Raw genomic sequence first — 13,625 nt, forward strand, 5'->3', positions numbered from 1 at the left:
TTTCAACTGTCCATGGAAAAGAGGCCTAATAGAGATTGTCAATGAAATAAAAATAATTCTGGTTTTAATGCAGATTGTATGCAGCTTAAAACTGGACCAATCAAAATTAACAGGAAGTGCTTCTGAAGTAAACAGTAAGGCCTCTTTTCCACGGACAGTTGAACTGTGTGCTCAGCATGCAGTTACCAGGCAGCAGTGAGCAGTTACCAGTCAGCAGCAATCAGTTGCCAGGCAGCAGCAAACAGTTGTGAGAGTTTGAGAGGCATTTCCCTGCCTATCAACTGACCATGGCAGTACAATGGCAGTACCATCCTGCTGATCTGAGGTTGTGAGAGGTGTGGTGCAGTTTCAGCAAGTCCTTCATGTATCCAGCACCCAAATTGTGCAGGGATTTGAATGTCAACAGTCCAATCTTGGAGATTATTCCCCATTTTACAGGTAGCCAGTGCAATGAACAAAGAACCGGTGTAATGTGACAGTAGCGAGGCTGGTTTGTTAGCAGCCTGGCAGCAGCATTCTGTTCTAGTTGCTGTCAGTACAGATCCTTGTTTGGGAGGCCTGCATACAGCGTATTGCAGTAGTCAAGCTGTGATGTGATGCAGGCATAAACTAGGGTTGGAAGATCCTCTGGAGGAATGAGATGTTTAATTTTTGCAATGTATCACAGATGAAAGTAGCAAGTTTTGACTGCAGCCGAGATTTGGTTTCTGAAGCTCAATTCCCCATCGATTTGCACCCAAGGCTGTGCACAAGGTCAGAGCTGTTTATTTATGTTTATTGAACCTGTTGATTTAGAATAGTGCTGTTTTGATGGCAGGCGCTGCCTTGGACAACAAGGACCTCAGTTGTGTCAGCATTCAGTTTCAGCTAGTTGTCATTCATCTACTTTTGTAGCTCAGCTAAGCTGAATTTATTTTTGGAGCAGGGTCTTTTCCACCAGGTTTGAAGGACAAGTATAGCTGAGGGTCATCGGCATAGCAGTGGTATGTATGGCAATGTTATTAGATAATTGTACCAAGTGGTAGCATGTAGATTGGACTAGTCCATCTCCTCATTGGGAATTCTCAGTATGACTTTTATTCTCTACAAAAGCACTCCCAGTCGGTCCGGCCTACTCATTTGCACACTATTTTGGCAGTTGGTGTGAGCAGCTTCAGTGTAGTTATTGCTTTTGTAAATTAAGAAAACTGAGAATCCCCCATGAGGAGATGGACTAGTACAAAACCTGACAGATTTTAACTACCTACTGTACGTGATAGGAACATAGGAAAAATGTAATTGATAGTGCATTTTACTCTGGGAGAAATATACATTTATTTGTAAGCATTTTACAATTTTTTGTGATTGTTGTCCTTTTAACAGTAGATTATTCAGAAATCTTAGATGTGCCCTTAAAAATTCAGCAAAGCACAGTAACCCTTTGGATGTCAAAACAGACCAGGTAGATGGTAATACTGATATGGTAAGAGGTGCCTAATAATGACAAAATAGTTAAAAGTGTGGAGCAGGGCTGGATTTACCATAAGGCACTGTAGGCATGTGTCTACAGGCGCCTGATAATGGAAAGGTGGCTCACTCCCTCCCCCAGTGCCTCTTTCCCTCCTTCCCTATGCAGAGTCCCAAGTGGTGTGTAAGTGAGAGGTTACTCACCCAGGTCTCTGCATTCAACTGACCAGATCTCCCTTCAGTCAGGGCACCTCTAGCTACCTAATACTTGGGGACACCTCTAGCTACTTAATACCAGGGATAGCTCTGCCTACATAATTCTAAGGGGGACCTGTAGCTACCTATGACGGGTAAGGGAACTAAGGGAGAAGTGACAGCTGGGCCAACACACTTGCGGTGCAGCTCGGCAGGTGTTTGTAGGTTCATGGTTGGCAAAGTTTAGGGTGCCAGGACATCTGTGCCTATAGGCTTCTGTGATGTAAATCCGGGCCTGGAACTTACCTCCCCCACAAAAAAATGTCTCAACATAAAAAATTATTTTAATTTTTTTTTTAATTAATCATTTTATCATCACTGAACACCCCTTAATCTCACAAGTATTGTCCATCTCCCAAAAAAAAGTCTTGGCTAGCAGCGTCTGGCAGCCCTTCCTTTTTCCATAGGCATAAGGCCAAGCCACGCGTACATATTTATGGGTGAGCTGACCATGGGACAAACATCAAGGTTGGCAGATTAAGCCTGAATAACCTTGTAAGGCTATAGCCAGCTAAACAATCAGCAAATTAGTAATGACGTTTTGGGAGTTGCAGTTCAAATACTGTTGGATAGCCACAGGTGGCCTCAGCCTGTTTTGATACACACTGTTCTAATTTTTTTTTTAAGATGTTGAGCCCTTAGATTAAGACGTAGCAGACACAGAATGTCTGGCTGGCTCTGAGCAAGGCTGAACCCAAAGCCAAAAGTTGTGCAATATTTCACCAGAGCTGAAACATTTTATATTTTGCTGCACATTCAGTCAAATGACTAACAGCAAAAAAACTGCAAAGCTATGTTACTATTAACATTCCTCAGAGTCACATTCAGGCTGGAAAGTGGAGGGGGGCTTTGTGAGTCAGGCAGGCTCCACTTAGAGCCATATTCTACAAATTATTATTTCCTGTCTTCTATCCTCATCCAAATAGCTCACGGAATATGGTGCTTACTATAAAAACGTTTTTTTTTTAAATGTACGTCTTCCACCGTATTTTACAGAGCATATAGTGTTGTCACTAGCTGTCTCTCATCATAGTGTAAAGCCAAGTTAGAGGGAAGCCAATTAACTTATCCTTATTTTTTTAGGATGTGGGGGGGGGGGGGGGGGACAAAAGTGTCCAGGAAAAGTCCACACAATCATGGAGACAACATACAAACTTCAAGCAGGAAGTGTCCTGGCTCTGATACAAACTGGGAGCCCAACGCTGTAGGGTGAGATTGCTTCTCACAGTAACGTGTCCCCCTGCCCTGTGCCCCCTAATTATAAAAATAAAGGTATGCAAATACCCTTCTTTTATAATTGAGTCACAAATCCATGGCTGACCTCTTCTTTTAAAACAGCCTAATGGGTTTCTTCTCAAACTGGTCTGGAGCCTGGCTGTCCACAATACATTCTCTCCCATAAGGCCTTAAGGAAGGTGGATGGCGAGAGCCAGCAGAGCTTTGTAGTGGTAGGATTAATGGCAGCTCAGGCAATGCTTTTGACCAGAAGCAAACTGTGGGAGGTATGAGGAGCACCCTACTTGTAATTATGAAGTAAATTCAGAGGGGGATGTGGCTGTGGCTAAAGTATAAACACAATCATTTCATAAACACTATAATTTATGAGAAAATATGGGAGAAAGAGTAGAGAGTAACAATAATTCCTAGTGACTGTGGGCTTGATTCTCTAAAGAGTGCTAACTGTTAGCACGCCCGTGCTAAACAAGTTTTTGCATCCGCGCGTTAACCACAGTTTGCGCGCGATAACGCGGACTTGCTAACAGTTAGCACTCTTTAGAGAATTAAGCCCCGTGACTACACAAATGCTGTCATTATAATATACAATCTGGACACTTTTTTATGGTTCTCAAATGGTGCAATAAAGGAAAGGCACAATTTAGCACCTTGGAATTGTCTTCTTGGGGAGAGTTTGTCTGGGAAGGACATGCGGGGTCACAAATTCCACATGTCCATTAACACTCTTTTAGAAGCTGGTCATGCTAGCCGTGTGTATAATAGAGGCAAATCTTACAAACGAGAGAGGCTGGGGGAGGTAGCACTGCACAGCTGACGGCTGTTTCGTATGGATACAACACTTGGTGACAGAAGAATTGATATCATATCCACACAAAAGAGCTGTCCGCTTCTCAGTGCCACCTCCCCCTGCCACCCACCTGCCAGGGCCTTTCGAAATTCCATTTGTAACCACCAAGACGATTTTAAGATGGAATAAAGAATTAACATCCGGTCGGTATTGTCACTTCTCTACTTTCTACTGTGAGGACGCGGAGGAGCCGCCGCCATGATCCGGCGGCAGGCGGCTCTTTCCGCGTCCAGACGCGTGCCACACACGGAGAGGCAGCCGCCTCCCCTCTGCATGAGGCGGCTGTCTCCGGGCAAGAGTCGGCAGGGCACGCAGAAACCGCCGCGTAGGACGCGGCGGTCGTTGCCCATAACCCCGCTGCGGAGACACCGCAGAGCGGGGCAGCTGTAGCTGGGACATGTAGTCCCTCAGGAGTTAGAGTGACGTGCGCGCGCACTCAAGACATAATTTATGACTCCCTGAGGGGAGTCAGCTGACCAGGCTGGTCAGCTGACTCCAGCACCTATCCCTATTGGTCCAGCACTTAGGGAGGTGCCGAAAGGCACATAGGTATATATATTGCTGGCTGTTCATTTGTTCCTTGTCTGGCGTTGCGTTCACATACGTGGGAGCACCCAGATCCGTTAGTCAGATCCGTTAGTGTGCCGGGACCAGCTGGAGCTGTAATCCTACACTAAGCTAGATTTGTTGATAGCTTAAAGTACTAGTTTGATTGTGATTTTCTGTTATGACCTTTGCCTGCCTCGACTATCCTTCTGAACTCTGACCTTGTACCTCGTTATATCTGACACTCCGTTGCTGAACCTTGCCTATACTTTGACTCCGCCTCTGCCTCCTGATTTTGTACCCCGATATATCTGATACCCCGTTGCCGAACCCTGCCTGTACTTTGACTCTGCCTTTCGTCCACTGATCTTGTATCTTATCTGTCTGTGTGTTTACGACTTGGCTTGCCCGACCTTGAGAACCGACCTCACGATTGGAGGCGGTTCCTTGTCCTGTTAGTGACACTTGCGCCTGAGTGTCACTTTCGGACTTTCCTTCCCACTGTCAGTCTGACTCCTCCCGTCTTGGAGAGCTCAGACCTGTGGAAGGAATCTGTGCGGTTCTCCTTGCTGCACTGAGGCTTGTCCTCTGTATTACTGTTGCACCAATCACAACACTCTACTCAGGTGACCAGAGGTTAGTTAGTATATTGGATTATCGGTGATACTGCAGATCACATATAATCTGATATACGTCTGTATTTCCCGTGATACTGCAGTTCACCGGTAATCAGACCTCTCTGTGCTTCACCGAGCGTTACAGAACGCCAGACCATTAAACAGATGGATTCACGCGCTGATCCGCTGACTGTGCTTGCCACTTCGGTGGATAACATTCATCAAGCACTGGGCCAGCACAAAGCCTTAATCGATGCTTTATCAGGCTCTGTGAAAACCCTTCAGACGTCAGTTGATTCAGTACGATCCCCTCCTAGTGATGACATACGTATGCCTGTGCCTGATAAGTTTTCCGGCCACAAGTCTGACTTCCGGAATTTCAGGAGTAGAGTGTTGTCTTATTTTGAATTGAGACCCCGATCCTCGGGGACTGAGACCCAACGGGTCATCTTTATTAAAACTTTGTTGACTGGGGACTCCCAGTCCTGGGCATATAACTTGTCTCCTACCGATACCGCTCTGACCTCGGTAGAGGAGTTCTTCAAGGCCATGGCCACAATCTACGACGACCCTGACCTTGCTGCAACCTCGGAGCGGAAGCTCAAACTTTTGCGGCAAGGCAGAGGTTCGGTCGAGGATTATGCGGCGGAGTTCCGTAGGTGGTCAGTCACCTCTAGATTTGATAACTTCGCCCTAATGGATTACTTTTTGTCTGGGTTAACGGAGGAGGTCTCTGATTTAATGTTAACTATACCAGAGCCCAAGACAGTTGATGAGGCCATATCATCGGCCATTCGTGTAGATCGCAGGCTACGCCATCAGAGGCAGGCTAGGGGAAGTCACCGTGTCAGGGTGACTTCGTACGCGGCACCGGTTGCTGCGTCCTCGGTAACAGCACCTCCGCCTGTCTCACCCTTTTCGGCCTTGCCTCCACCAGAGCCGATGCAAATTGGTCGATCAAAACTGACCCAGGTGGAGCGAAGGCGGAGGTTGATGGAACAGCTGTGCCTATACTGCGCAGAGGCAGGGCATAGGGTGCGAAACTGCCCCAACAGGGCGGGAAACGGGTCTGCCTAGGAGTAGTGGAGGGTGACACCCTAGGCACACAAACCTCACCCCTTAAAGAGAAAAAATTACTTCTCCCATGTACGGTCACATGGGATGATAAATCTGTTGCCACTGAAGCCTTTATTGACTCCGGCTCAGCGGCTAACTTTATGAACTTTGAATTTGCTCAAGAGTTGGGTCTACCCCTCACTCCCGTGAGACCCCCCATTCAGGTCACGGCAGTTGACGATTCCCCTTTACAGCGGAATTGTCCCCTGTCACAGACTCCGGTTGTGAGACTCACTATAGGGGTTTTGCACGGGGAGCAGTTACAATTTTATGTTTTACACATGTCCACCTCCACTATCATCTTAGGCATGCCTTGGTTGCAGGTTCATTCCCCACAAATAGACTGGGCCACAGGACAGTTGACGGCATGGTCACCTCACTGTTTCCAGCAGTGTTTGGGAAGGTTAACGCTGGGCCTAACTAAGATACAGGTGGAAGGTGTACCAGAACAATACGCAGACTATGCCGATGTATTTTGTCCCAAGGCCGCGGATAAGTTGCCCCCGCATCGTCCATTCGATTGTCCCATTGACCTTCGTTCCGGTTGTGTGCCTCCTCGAGGCCATTTATATAACTTGTCTGGCCCCGAGAAACTTGCCATGCAGGAATACATTCGTGAGAACTTGGCAAAGGGCTTCATTAGGCCGTCCCGGTCGCCCGCTGGGGCTGGCTTCTTTTTTGTCAAGAAAAAAGATGGGGGATTACGGCCTTGCATCGATTATCGAGGCCTTAATAAAATCACTGTGAAGAATCGCTACCCGTTACCACTTATAGACGATTTGTTCACACAGGTCACTGAGGCTAGCATTTTTTCAAAACTGGACTTACGGGGGGCATACAACCTGGTGCGTATAAGAAAGGGCGATGAATGGAAGACGGCTTTCAATACCCCTGACGGGCATTACGAGTATAGGGTGATGCCCTTCGGGTTGTGTAATGCCCCGGCCGTCTTCCAGGAGCTCATCAATGAGGTTTTTCGGGAGGTGTTGGGAAAATTCGTCTTAGTCTATTTAGACGATATTCTCATTTTTTCTAACAACCTCTCGGAACACAGAACCCATGTCAGGATGGTGTTAGACAAACTGAGGCAGAATCTCTTATACGCCAAACTCGAAAAATGTATTTTTGAGGTCACGTCGGTGGCCTTTCTGGGGTATATAATCTCCACCTCAGGTTTGTCTATGGACCCTGCCAAGGTCTCCGCGGTCCTGGAGTGGCCGCAGCCGGTGGGGTTAAAATCATTGCAACGGTTCTTGGGGTTTGCGAATTATTATAGAAGGTTTATAAAGGGGTACTCCACAGTAGTCGCCCCTCTCACTAGCCTTACAAAAAAAGGGGCAGACACCACTCATTGGCCTCCCGAGGCAGTACAGGCTTTTTCTAAATTAAAGGGGTTGTTCTGTTCAGCACCCATACTTAGACACGTTGACACCTCTGTTCCGTTTATTGTTGAGGTAGACGCCTCCGAGTTCGGGGTGGGGGCTGTGCTGTCCCAGCGTTCTGGTCTCCAGGGTAGACTACACCCGTGTGCCTATTTTTCCCGAAGGTTCTCTCCGGCAGAGAGAAACTATGACATAGGCAACAGGGAACTCCTAGCCATCAAGTTGGCCTTCGAGGAGTGGCGTCATTGGCTAGAGGGAGCTGAGCACACTATCACAGTTTATACCGACCACAAAAACCTAGAATACATCGAGGGGGCTAAAAGGTTGAGTCCAAGGCAGGCTCGATGGTCACTATTTTTCTCGAGATTTACATTTTTGATCACGTATACGCCAGGGAGTAAGAATACCAAGGCAGACGCACTTTCTAGGTGTTTTGAGCCAGAGACAGCACAGCCCCCTGTTCCTGAGACCATTGTCCCACGAAATGTGGTGTTAGCCGCCACCGAGACTTGGGAGGACTGGAAAGAGACTTTGAGTCCTTTCCAGCAGGATATCCCAGAGGGGAAACCAGACGGGGTATTATTTGTTCCGCTACCATTCCGTCTCCAGATCTTGGAGATGGTTCACTCCCATAAGAACGCGGGACATCCGGGAGCATCTAGGACGCAGGATCTCGTGGCCAGATGTGCATGGTGGCCTTCGCTAGCCGCTTACTGTAAAGAGTTTGTCAGGGAATGCGCGGTGTGCGCAAAAAGCAAGCCCTCCCGGCTGGCATCTGTAGGCACTTTGCAGCCTTTACCCACCCCGAGTGAACCATGGACCCATTTGTCCATGGATTTCGTGGGAGAGCTTCCCAGATCTGAAGGCATGTCAGTTATTTGGGTGGTGGTCGACCGTTTTAGCAAGATGGCCCACTTCGTGCCTCTGAAAGGACTCCCCTCGGCCCAGGAACTGGCCGATTTATTTATCATCCATATCTTTAGGCTGCATGGCATTCCAGAGGACATAGTTTCTGATCGGGGAGTTCAGTTTATTTCGAAATTTTGTAGGGCATTTTGTCATCAAATGGGCATGAAATTGTCGTTTTCCTCGGGGTACCACCCACAGACAAATGGCCAGACGGAGAGGGTCAACCAGTCGTTAGAACAATTTTTGAGATGCTACGTTGCTGAGGCACAGAGTGATTGGGTTAAATATTTACCTTATGCAGAATTTGCCCACAATAACTTGAAGAGTTCGTCCTCAGGTTTCTGCCCATTTCAGATTGTGACTGGTAAACTGCCTAAATTCTCCCCACTACCAGTTGCGGCCACTCCGTTCCCAGCCTTGGAGACGTGGCTAAGATCATTTAAGGACATGTGGTGGATCATCAAGAATAATCTTGTGAAAGCATTCCAGAGTCAGAAAAGTCAGGCTGACAAGAGACGCTCGTTGGAGTGGAAATTCCAACCTGGAGATCTGGTTTGGGTGTCAACCCGTCACCTGACCCTGAAACAACCCTCTGACAAGCTTGGTCCCAGGTTCGTGGGGCCATTCCCAGTTAATAGGAAGATCAACAATGTCACATATACCATTGATCTTCCTACCAGCATGCGTGGAGTGAGGTCCTTCCATGTATCACTTCTCAAACCCGCAGTCCAGGTGGGCCCCACTCCTCCTCCTCCTGTCTTAGTCGATGCCCAACCCGAGTATGAGGTCGAGAAGATCATAGACTCACGTACTGTACAAAACTCGGTGCAGTATCTCGTACATTGGAAGGGGTACGGCATTGAGGAAAGGCAATGGGTACCTGGGAACCGTATGCATGCGGATGACTTGGTTAGGGAGTTTCATGCTTTACATCCAGGGAAACCTGGAAGGAGCTGTCCGGAGTCCACTCCTCGGGGGGGGGGGGGGGTGGGGGGGTACTGTGAGGACGCGGAGGAGCCGCCGCCATGATCCGGCGGCAGGTGGCTCTTTCCGCGTCCAGACGCGTGCCACACACGGAGAGGCAGCCGCCTCCCCTCTGCATGAGGCGGCTGTCTCCGGGCAAGAGTCGGCAGGGCACGCAGAAACCGCCGCGTGGGACGCGGCGGTCGTTGCCCATAACCCCGCTGCGGAGACACCGCAGAGCGGGGCAGCTGTAGCTGGGACATGTAGTCCCTCAGGAGTTAGAGTGACGCGCGCGCGCGCACTCAAGACATAATTTATGACTCCCTGAGGGGAGTCAGCTGACCAGGCTGGTCAGCTGACTCCAGCACCTATCCCTATTGGTCCAGCACTTAGGGAGGTGCCGAAAGGCACATAGGTATATATATTGCTGGCTGTTCATTTGTTCCTTGTCTGGCGTTGCGTTCACATACGTGGGAGCACCCAGATCCGTTAGTCAGATCCGTTAGTGTGCCGGGACCAGCTGGAGCTGTAATCCTACACTAAGCTAGATTTGTTGATAGCTTAAAGTACTAGTTTGATTGTGATTTTCTGTTATGACCTTTGCCTGCCTCGACTATCCTTCTGAACTCTGACCTTGTACCTCGTTATATCTGACACTCCGTTGCTGAACCTTGCCTATACTTTGACTCCGCCTCTGCCTCCTGATTTTGTACCCCGATATATCTGATACCCCGTTGCCGAACCCTGCCTGTACTTTGACTCTGCCTTTCGTCCACTGATCTTGTATCTTATCTGTCTGTGTGTTTACGACTTGGCTTGCCCGACCTTGAGAACCGACCTCACGATTGGAGGCGGTTCCTTGTCCTGTTAGTGACACTTGCGCCTGAGTGTCACTTTCGGACTTTCCTTCCCACTGTCAGTCTGACTCCTCCCGTCTTGGAGAGCTCAGACCTGTGGAAGGAATCTGTGCGGTTCTCCTTGCTGCACTGAGGCTTGTCCTCTGTATTACTGTTGCACCAATCACAACACTCTACTCAGGTGACCAGAGGTTAGTTAGTATATTGGATTATCGGTGATACTGCAGATCACATATAATCTGATATACGTCTGTATTTCCCGTGATACTGCAGTTCACCGGTAATCAGACCTCTCTGTGCTTCACCGAGCGTTACATCTACTTTATTAGGTACACTTGCTTGTACCAGGTTGGACCCTATTTCACCCTCAGAACTGCTGTGGCAGATTAAACAAGGTGTTGGAAACATTTAACAGAAATTTTGGTCCATATTGACATGATACCATGACAATATGGACAATACCATGACAATCTGACCCAAATCTCCTGTTCCGCCACATCCCAAAGGTTCTTTATTGGATTGAGGTCTGGTGACTGTGGAGGCTATATGAGCACAGTGAACTGAATGACATGATCAATAAACCAATATGTTGATGTGAGCTTCTTGACATGGTGTATTATCCTGCAGAAAGATGGGTACACTGTGGTCATAAAGGGAGGGACATGATCAGCAACAATACTCAGGTTAGCTGTGATATTTAAACGATACTCAGGTGATTATTAAGGGCATCAAAAGGTGCCCCCCCCCCCCAATAAATGACCACAACAGCATTACAACACCACCACCAGCCTGAACTGTTTACACAAGGCAAATTGGAACCATGTTTTCATGTTGTTTCTACCAAATTCTACTCTGCCATCCAGGGCCGGTTTAAGCCACACGGGGGTCTTGGGGAAAAAGTAACTTGGGCCCCCCCCCCCCCGCGCGCGCACAGTCGGCCCCTTCCCCCCTGGTCAGTGTTGGCCTGCCTGCCACTGCAGCTGAACATGCAAGCATATGGGAACAGTCAGAAAGACCACCTGGGGGGCCCAGCAGAGGTCGGAGGCCCTGGGGCAATTGCCCCCTTTGCCTCTATGGTACTGCTGGCCCTGCTGCCATCTGTATGTTGCAGCTAAAATAGAGACTCATCAGACCAACCAGTCTTGTATTGTCCAATTTTGGTCATCCTGTGCAAATTGCAGCCTCAGTTTCCTGCTCTTAATAGACAAGAGTGCCACCTATTGTGGTCTTATGTTGCTGTAGCCTATTTGCTTCAAGGTTCTACATGCTGTGTGTTCAGAGATGCTATTCTGAAAACCTTGATTGCAACCAGTGATGATTGGAGCTACTGTTGTTTTTCGACCTTCTCAAACCAGTCTCCTTATTCTCTTCTGACATTTGAATTGTCACTCATTAGATCTCCGTTTCTGCCCATTCTCTGTAAACCTTAGAGATGGTTGTTCATGAAAAAACCCAGCCGTTTCTGAAATACTCAGACCATCCCTTTTGGCCCCAACAACCATATCACGTTTAACCACTTATGTGGTTTCAGACAGATTAGCTATGTCTTGCAGGACTTCAGTTCCTGCCCAGGACATAGATAATCGTCTATTGCGGCGGTTGGCCGCTGCGGTATTATTTTAAAACTATAATGGCAGAAAACTGAGAAATAATGATTTTTTTTCTTATTTTTCCTGTTAAAATGAGTATGATTTTTTTTAGCAAAATGTACCACTTAAAGGAAGCCTAATTGGTGGCAGAAAAAAACAAGATAGATTGTTTTGTTATGATTAGTGATTAGTAAAGTTATAGACAAATGAATTGGAGGAGCACTAAAAGGTGAAAATTGCTCTGGTACAGAAGGGAAAAAAACCTCAATAGCATACCTCCCAACTTATTGAGATAAGAAAGAGGGACACTTAAGCAATGCCCCTGCCACACCCCTAACCATGCCCCCGGCACACCCTTAGTTATGCATACCTTAAAGATTTCATAAGAAAAATGTGTTGTTTTTTTTAATTTAAAACAAACTGGTCCTTTCTATCCTGGTTCATTGTCCTTTATATTAACATTTGAAAATAAGAAATATATTAATTTAAAGGATGGGAGAGTCAATTAAAGCGGAATATAACCCTGCATTTCAACTTTGCTCTAAAACATTATTTACAACATATTATATGCAAAAAGCATTTTTTTTTACTAGACCAGCATTGGAAGGGTTAAACACAGAGGTTTAAGGTTCCGGGAGAGATATGCAGAAGTTCAGATTGTTACATTCTATTTAGTTACAGTATATGTATCTATTGAGAAATGTTACACACTCTTTGGCTGTCCTCCAGCTCCTGAGAGAGTGAGTCACATTCAACACTTAGATACATTTATGTAAACAAAATGTATCTATTTCAGCTTCGGATGCGTCTGCAGAAATCTCCAGGAACTTTAACCTCCTTGGCGGTAACCCCGTGTGTGACACGGGGTAAGCCGCCGGAGGGTGCCGCTCAGGCCCTGCTGGGCCGATTTTCATAATTTTTGCTTTGCTGGACGCAGCTAGCACTTTGCTAGCTGCGCCAGCACTCTGATCGCCGCCGGCCCCTGCCCGATCGCCGCTATCTGCTGCGGCTCGGGCCCCCCCCCCCCCTCCAGACCCCAGCGCTGCCTGGCCAATCAGTGCCAGGCAGCGCCGAGGGGTGGCCCGGGACTCCCAATGACGTCCCGACGTCAGTGACGTCGGTGACGTCATCCCGCCCCGTCGCCATGGCGACGGGGGAAGCCCTCCAGGAAATCCCGTTCTATGAACGGGATTTCCTGATCGGAGATCGCCGAAGGCGATCGAAGCGGGCGGGGGGATGCCGCTCAGCAGCGGCTATCATGTAGCGAGCCCTCGGCTCGCTACATGATAAAAAAAAAAAAAAAATTTTTAAAAACTGCTGCGCTCCCTCCTGGCGGTATTTTTCATACCGCCAAGGAGGTTAAAGCTGTGTGTAACCCTTCCAATGCTGGTCTAGTAAAAAAAAATGCTGTTTGCATATAAAATACTGTAAATAATGTTTTAGAGCAAAGTTGAAATGCAGGGTTATATTCCGCTTTAAATTCTTATTAGATTAGAGTCAATTAAACACATATTTCAGTAGATAAATTACATATACAGTATTGACATAGATCTGTACATGAGTCCTGAAAGAGGGACAAATGAAGAAGAACGATGGACAGAGGGACTGGGTTTCCAAAGAGGGACTGTCCCTCCAAATAGAGGGACATCTGGGAGCTATGCAATAGTGAAGTGGATAAAGTCACTTAAACCCCCATTCTGATGCTCTGTTAGAACTTCAGCAACTTGTCTTTAACATTTCTAGATGCCTAAAGCATTGAGTTGGTGCCATCTGATTGGCTGATTGATCCTCCACTAGCCGGCCCAGTAATTCCTCCAGTCAGGTTGAGTCAGTGAATGTGCAGTCTAGCTGCATGCTCACCC

At 47.5% G+C, this 13,625-nt stretch overlaps 1 protein-coding gene across 2 annotated transcripts in view; it reads left to right on the forward strand.

Annotated features, from left to right (window-relative positions):
- The first annotated feature begins 730 nt into the window (after positions 1 to 730).
- MFF (mitochondrial fission factor) overlaps positions 731 to 13,625 on the forward strand; it is a 51,277-nt gene continuing 38,382 nt past the window's right edge. Inside the window, exon 1 of one of the 2 annotated variants that reach the window (XM_068280507.1) lies at positions 731 to 753. The gene's annotated coding sequence lies outside the window, so the exon portion shown is untranslated. Of the gene's footprint in view, positions 754 to 2,837; positions 2,911 to 13,625 lie in introns of those variants that run through there. The other variant, XM_068280513.1, reaches the window with a different exon arrangement.

This window comes from Hyperolius riggenbachi, chromosome 4 (genome assembly GCF_040937935.1).
Source record: "Hyperolius riggenbachi isolate aHypRig1 chromosome 4, aHypRig1.pri, whole genome shotgun sequence".
Taxonomy (NCBI): domain Eukaryota; kingdom Metazoa; phylum Chordata; class Amphibia; order Anura; family Hyperoliidae; genus Hyperolius; species Hyperolius riggenbachi.